The following is a 16765-nucleotide window of genomic DNA, read 5'->3' as shown; positions in this document are numbered from 1 at the left end:
CCAGGATTGTCTCAATCTCTTGACCTTGTGATCTGCCCGCCTTGGCCTCCCAAAGTGCTGTGATTACAGGTGTGAGCCACCAATCCTGGCTGTAAGTTTTTAATTTTTATTTTAAGTTCAGGGTTGCAAGTGCAGGTTTGTTATACAGGTAAACTTATGTCATAGGAGTTGTCGTACAGATTATTTCATTGCTCAGGTATTAAGCCAAGTATCATTGGTTGTTTTTCTTGATCCTCTTCTTCCTCCTACCCTCCACCCTTGAAAAGGCCTCAGTGTGTGTTGTTCTCCTCGGTGCATCCATGTATTCTCATCATTTAGCTCCAACTCATGAGAACATGCAGTATCTAGTTTTCTGTTCCTGTGATACTTTGCTAATGATAATGGTCTCCAGCTCCATCCATGTCCCTGCAAAGGACATGATCTTGTCCTTTTTTAATGGCAAATGTAGAATTTTTAAGTCTCCTGTTACCTTATAGAGCTACTGTTATTACAGATGAGAAAATAGACTAAGAGGTTAATAACATTCTCAGTGCCGTTTAGCTCACAAGAGGCAGAAGCTGTCTAACTCCATTTGTCCTAAACTAGCCATCACTCTCGAATGCATTTACTTTTTATTTTGCTTTGAGTCCTGATCAAAAACAAAAAACAAAACTCTGGTTCATAGACCTGGCTGCTGGTTGAAAGAGCTGACAGTGGCAGATGAGTAGGAGATCTCTTTCAGAAGACCAGTGCCTTTGGAGATCTCGAGGAATCCTCATTGAGGAGAAAAGTTAAGACCCAATAGGTTATTTTAAAAGAATACATTGATTCAAGTGAAATTCTCTTAAGCACTTTCATTTGATATGAGAGTAGTTTGTTCTCAATATGATGAAACTTTGTTATCTGATATTAGAATAATTAATGTTCAGCAACTTAAATTAAGAAAAAAAGAAAAACTCAAAGCATTGAAAGAAATTGAATTTATATTTGCAGAATAGACTCCTGCAGTGTATTTATCTTTACTGAGCTCAATGTCATTATAACCAAATTATCAGAGCACGCTCATCTTTTATATAAATGAAATTTCTTACTTCATGAATATAATGGAAGTTACATGCAAAAGGAAAAATGCATAAAGTAAACTTTTGGTGTCTTTCGAAGTCCTGAAAACAAACCTGCTGGAGCCAACTCAGTATGCCTTTGAGTCTAAAAGGTACTGATAATCTAGATTTTTTTTTGAAACTTGCTTAGTTCTAGGGGAAGTTAAGTCCCTTAGTTGTGTGATAACAGAGCAGTAGCATCTGGGCTACTAAATGGGAACAGTTTTCCTTAGTTTCCTAGTACTGTGTATTTAGAAAGTACTTATTTCCACTTGTCACTGGTGAACCCTTCTGTGAGAATTGAAATTACTTGAACAGGGTAGATGCCAAATTCCTGCTATGTTGTAGAGAAAATAAGGGAAAACCAGGAATCATTGATTCTATAAGTTAAAATCACTTTATATTTTTAGAGTATGGAATAGTGTAAAGCACTTGAGCTAATTTTGAGCCAATAACTATAGGGATGTGTTCAAGGACACGAGCTAACAATAGTCAAACCCAACATTTAAGTCCATGATTTCTGAAAGCTTTTACTAAGATCATTCTTATGAAAGATTTTGGGGATAATTATTAATTTCTAAAACAATTAAAAATATTATTGGTGGAAATATAAAGAGCTAAAACAAACAATACCAAACTACTAATACATGTAAAAACATGGATGGACCAGACATAACGTTGAGTTGATGAAGTCAGATGCAAAAGAGAATATACAATATGATTGCATTTAAATGAAGTTCAAAAATAGGGAAAACAAGGACTTCCACTCCAACCAAGGTGGTTTATCTAGGACCAGATTTATTCTTCCTGAAACAACCGATTTCAGACAAAATATATGAAATGCTGGTTTTCAAGATATTAGACAGCAGGCAACAACAGATAGTGATCTTTGAGAGATGAGAAAGAGAGTAGGTGAAGCCTGGAGAGAGATTCCAGATTGTAGTGCTTGGAGGAAGAATACAGGTGAAGGTCTGCAGTTTCTCTAGTACAGGAGGTGAAGTTGCAACTCTGGGAAGTCAAGGTAGTTAAGAGTTCTCATGGCTGAGTATTGGAGATGAGAGTTAGGCAGATAGAGAAATCCAAAGATTCTTGAGAAGGACTCCTTTGAGTCTTAAGCCAAATATTTATTGGTGCTTGCATGTAAGAGAAAGAACCATCCAAAAAGATTAGTGAGAATAAATATTTGGAGATTATTGTGTGGCCAGACTGCCTCCTTTCCCTGCCACCCAGAATATAAAACCTTGTAATTTACAGAGCATTGGGTAGAGTACTAACTCAGTAGTTGCACAATATTAGCCCTAGATCTGGTTCCACCTAATAAAGCTTAAAGCAAGACCTGAAATAATTCAGCCGTTTCCACATAACTGAACCACGTCCCAGAACAAAGCTCGAGACTATTTATAGAAAAAATAGGCATCACTCTAAAGGTTAAAATATCTGGCTTTTAATAAAAATTATCATGCATGTAAAGAAGCTGGAAAATACAACCCATAATGAGGAGAAAAATGAATTAAACTGATACAGAATTGACACAGATGACAGAATTAGTAGGAAAAGATATGAAAACAGTGATTCTAACCATATTCCATGTGTACAAGAAGACAGAGGGAAGATTGAACATAAGTAGAGATATGAAAGATATATAAAAGACCCCAAAGTAGGCAAAACTAATTTAAAATTATAGAAGTCAGAATAATATTTTGTCTTGGGGAATGTTAATGGTGGGGAACATGAAGCTGTCTTTTGAGATGCTGAAAGTGTTTTCTATCTTGATCTGGGTGGTTTTATATGTATATGCACATATGTAAAAATCCATTGAGCTGTGCATTTAAGATATGTGTACTTTAAGTAAGTTAAGCCTCAAAATAAATTTCATGTTATCTGATGCTGTTTGCAAAGCAAGTCAGCTAATATGAGTAAATAGACCTTTTATTCCATTGGATGGATGGAATTGGATGCATGTCCTCAAGAATATATAGTGTAATTCCTATAGGAGACAGAGATTAGATACCATGGAGGAGCTAGAAATTATGTGCATAATAATGACTTATCTGTCATTTTAGTTACTTTAGTGCCAACTGGTCATTGAAGACAGAACTCACATTAGTTGCTCAATAAATATTGTTGGTTGCCCTTATCTCTTGCCAGTTTTTGTCTATGCTGGTATAAGATGTAGATACAAGGAAAGAAAACCAGTGATTTATTTTTATGCGTTTAGGAGAGAAGATATGACAAGAAGGTCTAGCATACCAAAAAAATGAGCGATCACATCTTTTTTTCCCAGGAAGTCTGTACGTGTGGTACAGAACAATTATGATCAGGCAAGTTTTCAAACCACATAAATCAATCTGCCACTCCCAAGAGATAGAATATGTGAGGGCAAAGGGGCAAGAATGGAGTGCGGGCTAGTCTCCATCTTTAAATGAGAGTCCACGCTGTCAAAAGAATTAGCTTTCTATTGTTGCCGTGTGTCTTCACCATCCCCATCAAATACCAAATATAGGCTACTAAATAAATGCTTGTCATTTTCAATAGGTAATTCACATAGGATTTCATTTCTGTGATTCCATGGAAAACTAAATAAGATTGTTTTACAGTATTTCTTCTATAACCACTCATACAGATACTGCTTCTTAATTACAATGTGTCTCTCACCTAGAATTCCAGTAGGTCAAGTTATGGACCTGGGATCAAGAAGTTAGGTTTCTTTCCTGTAAGGGAAGTACATGTTGGATGGAGAAATTTCTCACAGAGTGAGTTATTTTGAATACTGTCATTAATTAGAATAACAATGATCACCCATATCTCCTTGCAAGTAGGGAAGCAGGCTTCCTGGCACTCTGAGTTTGATATTACTTTGTCACCATTGTTTTAGATGAATTGCCAGATAAGCTCTCACTGGAATGTTTTGCAGGAGGCTATCTCTGTGTGCTGTGTTTTTTACACACTTGGCAGAGAGCCATATTAGTGGCCAAAAGGGGAAGAGATGAAAGCACCGGATGATCGTGTTCAAACTTTTTTCTCAGAATGTGCCTCAGCCTGATCCTGGATGCATGGCCAGTGGTCATAGCTGCAAGTGCTGATTTTCCTGGGTGCCTTTGGGAAGTACTGTCACCCAGTACTAGGAGGGGAGATTCGTATGCCACCAGTTCTGCAGAACTCAACAGTGTAAATGTCCCTGGTGTCACTAGTGACTCACTAGAGTCATCTGGATAGGGTAAAAATAGGGTTGCAATAATGGAGATGTGTATTTCTCTAATTCTGCCCACTTCCAGCAACCCCTCTACCCCCCATTCTGTGGAAATCTTATCTCTATATTTCTCCTTATTCATTCAGGAAGTTCCCATGTGTATCTCCGGATGGTCATGATGAAGATTTTTTTTTCAACTTGTCACATTGTGCCTACCAGTTTTTCTCCTTTCCTGTTCTGGTTGTCTAATATTAATATCATGGAAGCTGTTGTGGAGGATTGATTATATTGAAGACACCATTTCATGGCCTCTCTGCCCTTTGACCTGTAACATTGTAGGCTCCTCCCACTCTGCCTGTGGGGGGACTTGGCTGAGTGTCTTGCTTTGGCCAGTGGGGCTTGTGAAAACGCTTGAATGCTTTTTTTTCTGGTTCCTCTGCCTTTGCCATAAGAACATGCCCAGACTAGTCTCCTGGAGGATTAGAGACCTTGAGGGACAAAGGCAGCTCATCTCAGCTAAGGCCATTCTGGGGTCCCCCTCAGACTGCAGAATGCAGATTGCTTGAGCGATCCCAGCTAAGATCAGCCAAGTCTGGCCCATACCAGCAGAACTATTCAGTCAACTCACAGACTATTCAGTGAAATAAATGCTAATCATTTTAAGCCACTGGAGTTTGTGGTTGTTTGTTATGCAACATTATTGCAGCAATAGATAACGGATATACCTGCCTGTGCCATGAATCCCTTTGAATCAGACGCACATTTGTTTCTCTTTCCACTTTTGTGGCTCTGGCTCATAGCTCAGGTTACTGTTTGCTTTCTGAGTTCCTGCAGTCACAAGTGGGAACCATAGGCTTCAGTCTCTCCTTCCACACACTGCTCCATGTACCCTCATTGCTGTGTTATCTAGGAATCTGTTTTTAAAAACAGGAACTACCTTAAAAATAAAAATATAGAGAATCCTATGTTATACATCAGTTCTGTATTCTTATCACCCAGATTTTCCATATTATTTATTTTTGACTTTGCCATTTGTACCGGTTTCCTAGGGCTGCTGCTTCAAAGTACCACGAAATAAATAGGTGACTTGACACAGTAGAAGTTTATTATCACATATTTTGGAAGTTAGAAGTTTGAAATCAAAGTGTTAGCAAAGCTATGCTTGCTTGCTTGCTTGCTCTTTCTCTCTCTCCCTCTCTCTCTCTCTCTCTCTGAGGCAGGGTCTGGCTCTGTCACCCAGTCTGGAGTGCAGTGGCAAGATCTCAGCTCACTGCAGTCTCTGGCTCCCAGGCTCAAGCAATCCTCCCACCTCTACTCCCAAGTACCTGGGACTACAGGTGCACACCACCATGCCTGGCTAACTATTTTATTTTATTTTGGTAGAGACAGGGTTTTATCACATTGCCCAGGCTGGTGCCTAACTCCTGAGCTCAAGTGATCCTTTTGGCTTGGCCTCCCGAAGTGCCAGCATTATAGGTGTGTGCCATCGCACCCAACAACACTGTGTTTTCTTGAATGTGCTAGAGGAGAGTCTGTTTGTTTCTCTTTGTTTCTGGTGTTGCTGGCAATTCTTGACATTAATTCCAGTCTCTGACTCCATCATCATAGGGCATTTTCTCCTTCTGTCTTCATGATCACATAAGGACTCTAGTCATATTGGATTAAGACTGCTCTAGAATGACTTTGTTTTAACTGATTACAGATGCAATACTTATTTCCAAATAAGGTCACATTCTGAGGAACTGGGGTTAGGACTTCACATTTCTTTTGGGGGAACACATTTCAACCCATAACACCACTACTTTACTAATATTTTAGCTTTTTGCATCTATTTATTTTTTTTATAAGTAAGCATTGTCAGTATTTGTCTGGTTCTTGTCTGGTTTTTGTATCAAGTTGTTTAGCCTAATAAAAATGATTTGAGAAATTTACCTTTTTTACTATTTTCTGAAAGTTTGCATTAAATAGGGATAATCTGTAACATAAAAGTTTTGTCATATTCATCTGCAAAGCAATTAATGGCTACTGGTTTCTTCAGCTTTTCAGTTTCTTCCAGAGTCAATTTTTATAATTTATATACTGCTGAGAGAATTTATTGACATAAAGTTTGTATAGAGCACCCTTGACATAAGTAACCCTATCTTAGAAAAAGACTCTCTCTTACATTTCATAAGGCACTTTGCCAACAGGGACCAGATGTTTTGTGCGATCAATAAAGACTGCCTCCAACCAGACAATGACATAACCAAGCACACTCTTCCACTATTAGTCCTCACTCCAGAGGCCTCTGTGGCCATGAAAAGAGCAGGACTACAGCAGCTTGAAATGGCTGTCTTAACAGGCTGTCACTCAATATAAGCATCCAGTGTCTGACCTGCCTGGACCCTCGTAACTTGAACCCCAAGGCGCGATCGATTTAGACCAGATGAAAGAGGAGTTCAGGCTTTATTGGAGAGTCTCCGGGCGGACCGGACTCGTGACAGAGGAGAGTCAGCAGTCTCGCACCGGCTTTCTTGGTCTTGCGGTTTTTATAGGGGTAGTGGAGCTGAGGGAGTGGGAGAGCTGAGGTGGTGGGTAGCGATTGGTCAGTTTAAATCTGCTGGGCGGGAAGTTTGCCGGCGGGAGCTTGTTGGGCGGGAAGTTACTGGAGAGCTGAGGGGGCGGATGGTGATTGGTTCAGTCGGTTGTCGGGCGGGAAATTGGGGGAGAGGTGATGGGGCTGGTGGTGATTGGCTAGGGGGGTTGCTGGGCGGAAGGCAGTTGGAATTGCGCCAGCTGGGGCTGTTTGTGCTTAGCCGGGAAGCTGGGCGGGGCAAGATAAGGGACCTTCCATATGAGGGAAGCTAAGTACCGTCCAGGTGGCTGGGCCCAGAGCGGGGGTTAGGGGGGCCCCAGGGTCCTCCACCAGACACCCAGCATCTGCCTACGAAGGCTGTACCCACACCAAAGACTCTTCCTTGCCGGGAGAACAGACAACTTGGGCCAGACCAGAATAATTTTTTTTTGTTTACATCCCTCTCCCTGGGATGGTTCATTAACCCCACCCTGAATAGGGATTTTTATGGTTTCCCTCATTGAATAGCTTGGGTCTCCAGTTCACTATCGGGCCTTATACTGATGACTTAGAGCTCATGTTCTATTGTGATATGAAGGATGTTACAAATGCAGTCTTTCCGGAGTGACCTCAAGATCCACCCACACATTTGGTGATTTTTTTAGAAAGCCTCATGGGACTCAGCATATCGTTATACTCAGGGCTAAGGTGTATTACTGCCAAAGGATACAGGACAGGATGAGCAAGGGCCAAAGAAACAGGATAAGTCTGGAGTAATTCGTGCACAAACCTTTTTATACCCTCTTATTCCACAAGGAGACACACATGTTTCTTTCTCCAGCAGTAAAAAAATGCAGAAAGATGTGGGCAATATTTCTGCCCCGGGAAGCCCTTTAGAGACTCAGTATTTGTATGAGATTCCTAAGGCTGTGTATCAGTCCATTTTCACATTGCTATATAGATACTACCTGATACTGTAATTTATAAATAATAAAGGTTTAATCAACTAATAGTTTTGCATGGCTGGGGAGGCCTCAGGAAACTTGCATGGCTAGGGAGGCCTCAGGAAAGGCAAAGGAGAAGCAAGCACCTTCTTCACAAGGCAACAGAAGAGAGAGGTGACAGGATGCAGGGGAAATGCCAAGTACTTGTCGAACAACCAGATCTCAGGAGAACTCAGTGACTATCCTGAGAACAGCATGGGGGAAACCACCCCATGGTTCAATCACCTCCCACCAAATCTCTCCCTCAACATGTGGGGATTACAATTTGAGGTAAGATTGGGTGAGGACACACAGACAAACTATAACAGGCTTCCATAACAAATAATCATAAACTTGATGGCATAAAACAACAGAAATCTATTCTCTCACAGTTCCAGAGGCCAGAAGTCTGAATTTAAGGTGTTGACTATTGATTACTTGTGGAGGATATGAGGGGGAAGCCATTCTATGCCTCTCTCCTAGCTTCTGGTGGCTGCCAGCATTCCTCAGTTTTCATTGGCTTGTTGACACATCACTCCATTTCCTGTATCCATCTTTATAAGGTCTTTATGATGTTCTCTTTGTTTCAATTATCTGCCTATCTCTTATAGTAATACCCATCATTAGATTTAGGGTCCACCTTAAATCTGGGGTAATCTCATCTCAAAATACATTTGCAAATAGCATTTTTCCAAATAAATCACATTTACAGGTTGTGGGGGTTGGAATTTGGACATGAATTTGAGGGACCACTATTCAATCTACTATAGTATCAAAGGGTTTTACTGGGAGCTGATCACAAAGGCACCCTCTGCCTTAGAATGTACTAAAATTCCAAACTCTGAGAGAAAAAGCGTGGGTGTTCAGTATAAATTATGCTGTTTATATAAATAGTCTAGGCACAGGGAGCCTCCCTTATTAGTCAGGGAATTGTTTGAGTGTCAAGTCACAGATGCCAGCTAACGACCAATCTTGCCAGTAGGCCTTTCTAAAAATAGAAGCCTCAGGCCTGTCATATTAGCTTGTTTCTCTTTACCCTTACCCAGGGCATTTCTACAGCAAAATTATTATAAGGACTCCACAGTGCAGTGACCGACCTGCAGTATTAGCTTCAGTCATGTCCTCCAGGGGTTCTCAATTCACTAGTTAACCATAATCCTGTTAAATATAAACATCTGTATTAGAAAGCCTAGTGGCTTCCACAAGAGATGTGTCCTCCCTCAACTTTCAGCTTTTGGCAGGAACCACAAGTTATGAGTGCAATTAGTGCCAGTATTATAGAGCCAGCTAGCAGCTCAGTTTAAGCTATTTTCATTAGAGAATAAACCGTTTTCCATGGCCATCTGTATGTAACCCCTGTAGGCCATCCAGCATACATGATGTTTTTACAGTTTTTTGCCCCACTGAAGGGTGCTCTAAATCTTCAACCATCCCAGAATTTAAGTCCTGCTCATTGAGCAGAGAGATGTCATCTGAGTTCAGTTTGACACAGTGAGTGCTAAAGTTGAAACAGCCCAGACACAGCATATAGTATCAGGTTTCACTTTAGAGTTGGAACCAGACAAGTAGAATCTTGAATTCATGATTCCCCAAATGTCAGTAACTTTTCTTCTATAGTAGGAAGACCCTGCAGGGTCATAAATCTGCATACAAAGTCCTAAGATCCTTTTTTAAAAACTGATTTGAGTCCAAATTGACCCACTCTATGCATATTAGGCTGGAAAATCATCAGCCATTTCATTTCAACAACAGCTCATTAGCAAACTAAAACAGCTTTCAAAACTACAAAAGTATATTTCCATCTGGAGATTGCCTTTGTTTTCATTTTTTCTTGCTTTTTTCAGAGGCTCCAATGGGCAAAACCATAGCAAAAATCATCAGTTATGGAGATTTGTTCTGTTTCTGATACTCAAAGTATTTAAATTTCAATTTACCTACCCGTGCATGGCAAAAAGCTAGGGATCTGTGCACCATGAATATTTTTTCTTTGCAGCTTTCCCTGATCAGAATAATCACCCTATAACTTTTATGAAATTATGGGCAGAAGATATTTTTTAAACCAATTGTATATAGATGAAATAGCCACAAAATACAAGGCCATTAAAAAAAATCTTTTTTTTTTAAATGGCAAAGTTTACTCCCAGCCCTTTCAGTGAATTCAGCATTTATAGAGGAAAAATCAGTGACTAGGAGATTCCAGCTGAAACACAAGATGTTGGGGTACTGCAGTTTCGGCTTGAGAAAGGGCTTCAGTGTTTCTCTCTCTCTTTTTTTTTTTTGAGGAGAGAGCAACTAAGTTAATTTTTATTGTTGTTGACCCATTCAGAGCTCATCTGAGGGACTACTTGGGCCTTTTTAACTTTCCCTTGTAAGAGAGCACAAAAAAAGTCACAGTGGGGACTTCTCTATTTTCTTCCTTTTAGTTAGCATGGACAAAAGAAGCCAGTGGATCCAATGAGCCAACTCTCCTGGGCTTGAATCTATCATTTTCAAATCCATAGGTAACTTTTAGCTCTCACAAAAGATAGCATCTCAGCTGCTCTTTTGTCCCGTGGGCAATGACATAATCACCTAAGTACCAAGACTCCTTCATTTTCTGCCCTTTTCTCCAAAACCACACTGTAGCCATATTCCAGTTGGAGTTGTTCTGATAAATCCCATAGCCACTACAGTTTTAATGACCCTCAAGGTCACACACATTCGGAGGTTCTTTAGTGGCACTTATGCAACTCAGCATGTAGTTGGGACTCATGGCTCAGGTTTGTTATAGTGAAAATATGACAGGATCATCATGGGAAAAAGACACAAGTGGATTCTGGAGAAATGCATGCACAGACTTCCTCATACTCTTTTCCTCCAATAAGGAAACACACCAAATGAGTGGGTGTTCATTTTTTTTCCAGCAGCAAAAACTACAAATATGCATATAATATTTCTGTCCAGGGGAGCCTAGAGGATCAGAGTTCAAAACTTTTTTAGAAGGTGGATGATAAGAAACTTCTGGGAGTTGAAGGAACTTGTTCTAACCCAATGCAAAGAAACTAAGAACTTTGAAAAAGGGTTTGATGAAATGCTAACAAGAATAGATAACATAGAGAGGAATATAAGTGAATTAACGGAGTTGAAAAATACAACATGAGAACTTCGTGAAGTATACACAAGTTTTAACAGCCGAATTGATCAAGCAGAAGAAAGGATATCAGAGGTTGAAGACCAACTTAATGAAATAAAACAAGAAGATAAGAATAGAGTAAAAAGGATAAAAAGGAATGAGCAAAGTCTCCAAGAAATATGGGACTATGTGAAAAGACCTAATCTACGTTTGATAGGTGTACGTGAATGCCACGAAGAGAATGAATCCAAGCTGGAAAATACTCTTCAGGATATTATCCAGGAAAACTTTCCCAACCTAGCAAGGAAGGACAATATTCCACTCCAGGTAATACAGAGAACACCACAAAGATATTCCTCAAGAAGAGCAACCCCAAGGCACATAATCGTTAGATTCACCAGGGTTGAAATGAAAGAGAAAATACTAAGGGCAGCCAGAGAGAAAGGTCAGGTTACCCACAAAGGGAAGCCTATCAGACTCACAGCAGATCTCTCAGCAGAAACCCTACAAGCCAGAAGAGAGTGGGGGCCAATATTCAACATCCTTAAAGAAAAGAACTTTCAAGCCAGAATTTCACATCCAGCCAAACTAAGCTTTACAGTCGAAGGAAAAATAAAATCTTTTGTGAATAAGCAGGTACTCAGAGATTTCATTACCACCAGGCCTGCTTTACAAGAGCTTCTGAAAGAAGCATTACACATAGACAGGAACAACCAGTATTAGCCTTTCTAAAAATATACCAAAAAGTAAAGAGTATCAACATAATGAAAAATTTATATCAACTCATGTGCAAAATAGCCAGCTAACATCAAATGGTAATAATCTTAAATTTAAATTGACTAAATCCCCCAGTCAAAAGATTCAGCCAAAACCCATCGGTATGCTGCATCCAGACCCATCTTACATCCAAGGATACATGAAGAGTCAAAACAAAGGGATGGAGAAAGGTTTGTCAACCAAATGGAGAACAAAAATAAGTAAATAAAAAGTAGAGGTTGCAATTCTCATCTCTGATGGAATGGATTTTAAAGCAACAAAGATCAAAAGAGGACATAATGGTAAAAGGATCCATGCAACAAGAAGAGCTGATGATCCTGGATGTGTAGGCACCCAATATAGGATACATAAGACTTGTAAAGAGACTTGGACTCCCACATAGTAATAGTGGGAGATTTCAACATCAATATTAGATAGATCAATGAGACAGAAAATTAACAAGGATATCCTGGACTTGAACTCAGATCCGGAACAAGTAAACTTAATAAACATTTATAGAACTCTCCACTTTAAACACACAAGATGTGCACTCTTATCAGTACCACATCACACCTACTCACAGGTTAAGACGAAATATTGGTTGGCCATTATTAAGCACAATTGGTGGTATAAGGGAGGTTTTCAATACCCACTTTTAGACTGCATTCTAGCCTGGGCAATTAAGCAACACTCCTGTTCTCTCTCCCTCCTCCTCTTCCTCTTTTTTCCTCCTCTTCTTCATTCCTTTTTCTTTCTTTCGTTCTCTCTTAAAAAAAAAAAACTTTTTTAGGAGGGCTGATCCTGAAGGCACCTTCTGCTTATCACATACCCAAATTCCAGACTCCCAGAAGGAAACAGACATTAACCAGAAATCACACTGTTTGGACAAACAGCCCAGGTGTGGGTAGCTGCCCTTATTGTTAGGACATGACCTGAGTCCCAGAGCTAGCATCCCAGATGCCAGCCAAGGGCCAAACTTGCAAGTAGGCCCTTCTAAGTCGGCAGCCTCAAATCTGCTATGTTAACTCTTCTTCACACAATTGCTAAGCCAGGAAGTGGATTGGCCCAGATCATACCTAGGAGGTTGTATTTGCCTCATCTTGCCTTATCCTTCTTGGTTATGAAACTGGGTTATAGAACATAGCCCAACTCAGCACAGTATGGCTTTTTAAAGCCTCTTGTCATTGCAACGGAGTCCTACCATAGCTGTTCATTTCATGAGAGACCAGCTCAGGTCCCTTGTGGAGGATGAAGGAGTGGGGGTTTTCTTTGAACTCCTGTCTGCCTCTGAGAGACAGCAGACCCTGAGCCCAGATGATCCGTAGTTTCAGCCCCACTTACTACTTGTGTTCTAGTTTATTTTCTCCTCAACAAAGATATGACTATGTAATGTATTTTCAATTTTCTTTTTAAAAATGTTATTTATCATTGCTATTTGTTTGGAACAACGTATGGTGGGGAAAGGAGGCTTAGACTGCAAACTTATAATGCCATCTTAGTCAGAAGGGGCTCTTTCACTTTTTTACACATCACTGCAACTTTTTCCAGGATCCAGGGCTGAGCCGGTGGGGCTTGTCTGGCCTGGAGGATAACTTTAGTGATACGGTGCTTTATTCAACATTGCTTTTCAGCTGTGTTTCTGTCCTATTGTCCTTGTGTCTCTTGACTCTCTTCCTTTAGGACTAATTATGGCTCATGTGACTCATTAGTGGGCCTGCCTTGCACTGTTGTTTCTGAGGGGGAACCTCGGCTTAGGTGCTCAAGCCAAGATTCCTCTACTACTCAAGGATTTTGGTTGAAACATATGACACAGAATGAAACAACAAAATCAGAGTTTGGGCAGCCTACCATTTTCCAAAAGCCTACCTATTCACTGTGGGGAAAGGCAAGTAGCTAACCTATAAGGCAACTCCTATATCCCATGACCTATGCATTATATTTCTTTAATGAAAGAATTTTTACTTTTTACCATTTCGACAGACTACATTGCTTCATATTATTGTTACGAATCCATGTTTCTCATTTTTGTTTTTGTTTTCATTTTTGGTTAAGAAAGGCTGCAAAGCAAGGTGTATGGGAGCAGCTTGTGTTTAAACTCCAATTCAAGTTCGGGGTGAAAATTATTTCCTGTGTGTATATCTTCAGAAACATGCTTCAGTCTGACAAGATGATTTTGAACTTTGGTTCTGGCATCTTTGTGTCATCTGAAATTCTGCCAGGTTTGCCAGTCTTAGGTGTCAAATTGATTTGAAATTGCTAGCATATGTAAATAACACAACTAAATCCATGCGATTTGCCTCAAATATTTTCTTTAAAATATAGAAATATCATTGGTGATCCTTGGTCTTATATTCTGTTTAAAACGTATCTTAAAAGTTTGAAATCTTAAAAAGAAGTGGTTCCTGCCACTTCTTTGTGTTTTAACCATAGCTCCATTCACTTTCAGGGCATGAGCACACCTCTGACTTTTTAGATGCACAAACATTATAATATTCAAAATTATGAATATGTATTTTTCAATAGTACTAATCCATGAAAAATGGGATTATAATATGCTGTTTATTTAATCCTCCAAAAGTGAGTAAAATTTGTCTAGTCCAGACTTTTGCTGGGAGTTGGCTGTAAGAATTAGGTTTACTAAAAACACAAGGTGGTAATAGAAATTACCCTCTTAAGCTAAAATAGACAAATGGCATCTAATTAAACTAAAGATCTTCTGCACAGCGAAAGAAAATATCATCAGAGTGAACAGGCAACCTATAGAATGAGAGAAAATTTTTGCACTCTACCCATCTGACAAAGGTCTAATATACAGAATCTATAAGGAATGTAAACAAATTTACAAGAAAAAAACAACCCCGGCCTCCCTCCCTCCTGGCCTTCCCTTCCCCCACTTCGCAGACCTCTCTTCCCACAGTGCCTCCCTCCTTCTCCTCTCCACCCCCTCCGGGCTCCCGCTCTCCCTGAAGGCTACGACTGTGAGTGGAGCCACTGGCCCCACCGGGATCCCCGCGCCTTCTGCCGCCGTGTCCACGTCCTCCTGGTGCCCCTGCCCGGTGCCGCGAGCCTACTCCGGGCTTGGCCTGACTCCGCACGGTGCAGCGCAGGCCGCGGGACAAGCCCGACTTAAATCTTTGCAATGGCTGACGAAGCTTATCCTTGTCCCTGTGACATTGGCCACAGACTTGAGTATGGAGGGATGGGCCATGAAGTTCAAGTCGAGCACATCAAGGCATATGTCACCAAATCCCCTGTTGATGGAGGCAAAGCTGTTATTGTCATTCAAGATATATTTGGCTGGCAGTCGCCTAATATCAGATATATGGCTGACATGATCTCAGGAAATGGTTACACAACCATTGTTCCAGACTTCTTTGTAGGGCAAGAGCCTTGGGACCCCTCTGATGACTGGTCCATCTTCCCTGAGTGGCTGAAAATGAGAAATGCCTGGAAGATCATTAGAGAAATCGATGCTGTTTTGAAGTATCTGAAACAATGTCATGCCCAGAAAATTGGCGTGTGGGTTCTGCTGGGGTGGAACTGCTGTCCATCACTTGATGATGAAATACTCAGAATTCAGGACAGGGTTTCTGTCTACGGCATCCTCAAGGATTCTGAAGACATTTACAATTTAAAGAACACCACCTTGTTCATTTTTGCTGAAAATGATGCTGTGATTCCACTCAAGAACGTATCATTGCTGACCCAGAAGCTGAAAGAACACTGCAAAGTTGAATATCAAATTAAGACATTTTCTGGGCAGACTCACGGGTTCGTGCATCGGAAGAGAGAAGACTGTTCACCTGCAGACATGCCCTACATTGACGAGGCCAGAAGGAATTTAATCGAGTGGCCGAACAAGTACATGTAGCAAGAATCGAGGGCAAGCACTCCCAGAAGAGCTTTCATCCCAAACTTTGCTTGGAAATACTTAGATCAATCGATTTAATTTTCATCTTTATAAAATAAATGTAGGAATCCTAAAATTCATTATGTCATTTGAAACACAAGTTCATTAGGAAATAATGCATGAAATAATTTAATTTTTAACATGTACATCAAATCAAAATTTAAAACCAAGGTCTGGCTGGGCGCGGTGGCTCATGCCTGTAATCCCAACACTTTGGGAGGCCAAAGCAGGTGGATTACCTGAGGTTAGGAGTTTGATACCAGCCTGGCTAACATACTGAGACTCCCTCATCTCTACAAAAAAAAAAAAATGCCAAAATTAGCCTGGTGTGGTGGTGCACTCCTGTAGTCCCAGCTACTTGGGAGGCTGAGGCACAAGAATCAATAGAACACAGGAGGTAGAGACTGCAGTGAGCTGAGATTGTGCCGCCACCGCACTCCAGCCTGGGCGACAGAGTGACCCTGTCTCAAAAGTAAATGAATAAATAAAAATGAAAAATAAAAACCAGGACAGTTACCTGGAGAATTTGAATGATAAAGTAATACCATAATTATTAGTTAAAACCTACAGGTTGGGTGTGGTGGCTCACGCCTGTAATCCTAGCAGTTTGGGAGGCTGAGGCGGGTGGATCACTTGAGGTCAGGAGTTTGAGACCAGCCTGGCCAACATGGTGAAACCCTGTCTCTACTAAAAGTACAAAAGTTAGCCAAGTGTGGTGGTGTGCACCTGTGGTCCTGACTACTCAGGAGGCTGAGGCAGGGGAATCACTCAAACCTGGGAGGAGGAGGTTGCAGTGGGTGGAGATTGTGCCACTGCACTCCAGCCTGGGCAACAGAGGGAGACTGTATCTCAAACAAGACAAAACAAAAACATACACAAAACACAAAACCTACAGCTGTTCAAGGACCAGCTGACAGGTCAAGTGTGGGCTTTTCTGGTCTTTGAACACATCGTATAAAATGACAAATGCTGCAAAGCCATGAAGAACGTGAACTGTAAACTAGGGTAGGCTAACTGCCCAACCTAGGTGCTTATCATGTCATAAGACAGGTGGATTTGTCACATTTAGAGATTGCAATATGGGAAGTATTGAGATCAAAACAGGATTCCATTGACCTCATTGTATTAAACTAATAAACTAATTTTTCGGAAAAAAAAAAAAAAAACAACCCCATCTAAAA

The 16765-nt window shown here is 40.6% G+C and overlaps 1 pseudogene across 1 annotated transcript in view; it reads left to right on the top strand.

The window, feature by feature from the left end:
• The window catches only part of LOC144579376 (carboxymethylenebutenolidase homolog pseudogene), a 40870-nt pseudogene extending 24105 nt beyond the window's left edge, over positions 1–16765 (top strand). Inside the window, exon 1 of the transcript XR_013526798.1 lies at positions 1–16765. This exon is cut by the window's left edge and continues 24105 nt beyond it. The product of XR_013526798.1 is annotated as a carboxymethylenebutenolidase homolog pseudogene (transcript).

Source organism: Callithrix jacchus, chromosome 1, assembly GCF_049354715.1.
Source record: "Callithrix jacchus isolate 240 chromosome 1, calJac240_pri, whole genome shotgun sequence".
NCBI classification, from domain to species: domain Eukaryota; kingdom Metazoa; phylum Chordata; class Mammalia; order Primates; family Cebidae; genus Callithrix; species Callithrix jacchus.
This window is presented reverse-complemented; position numbering and strand designations above follow the sequence as displayed.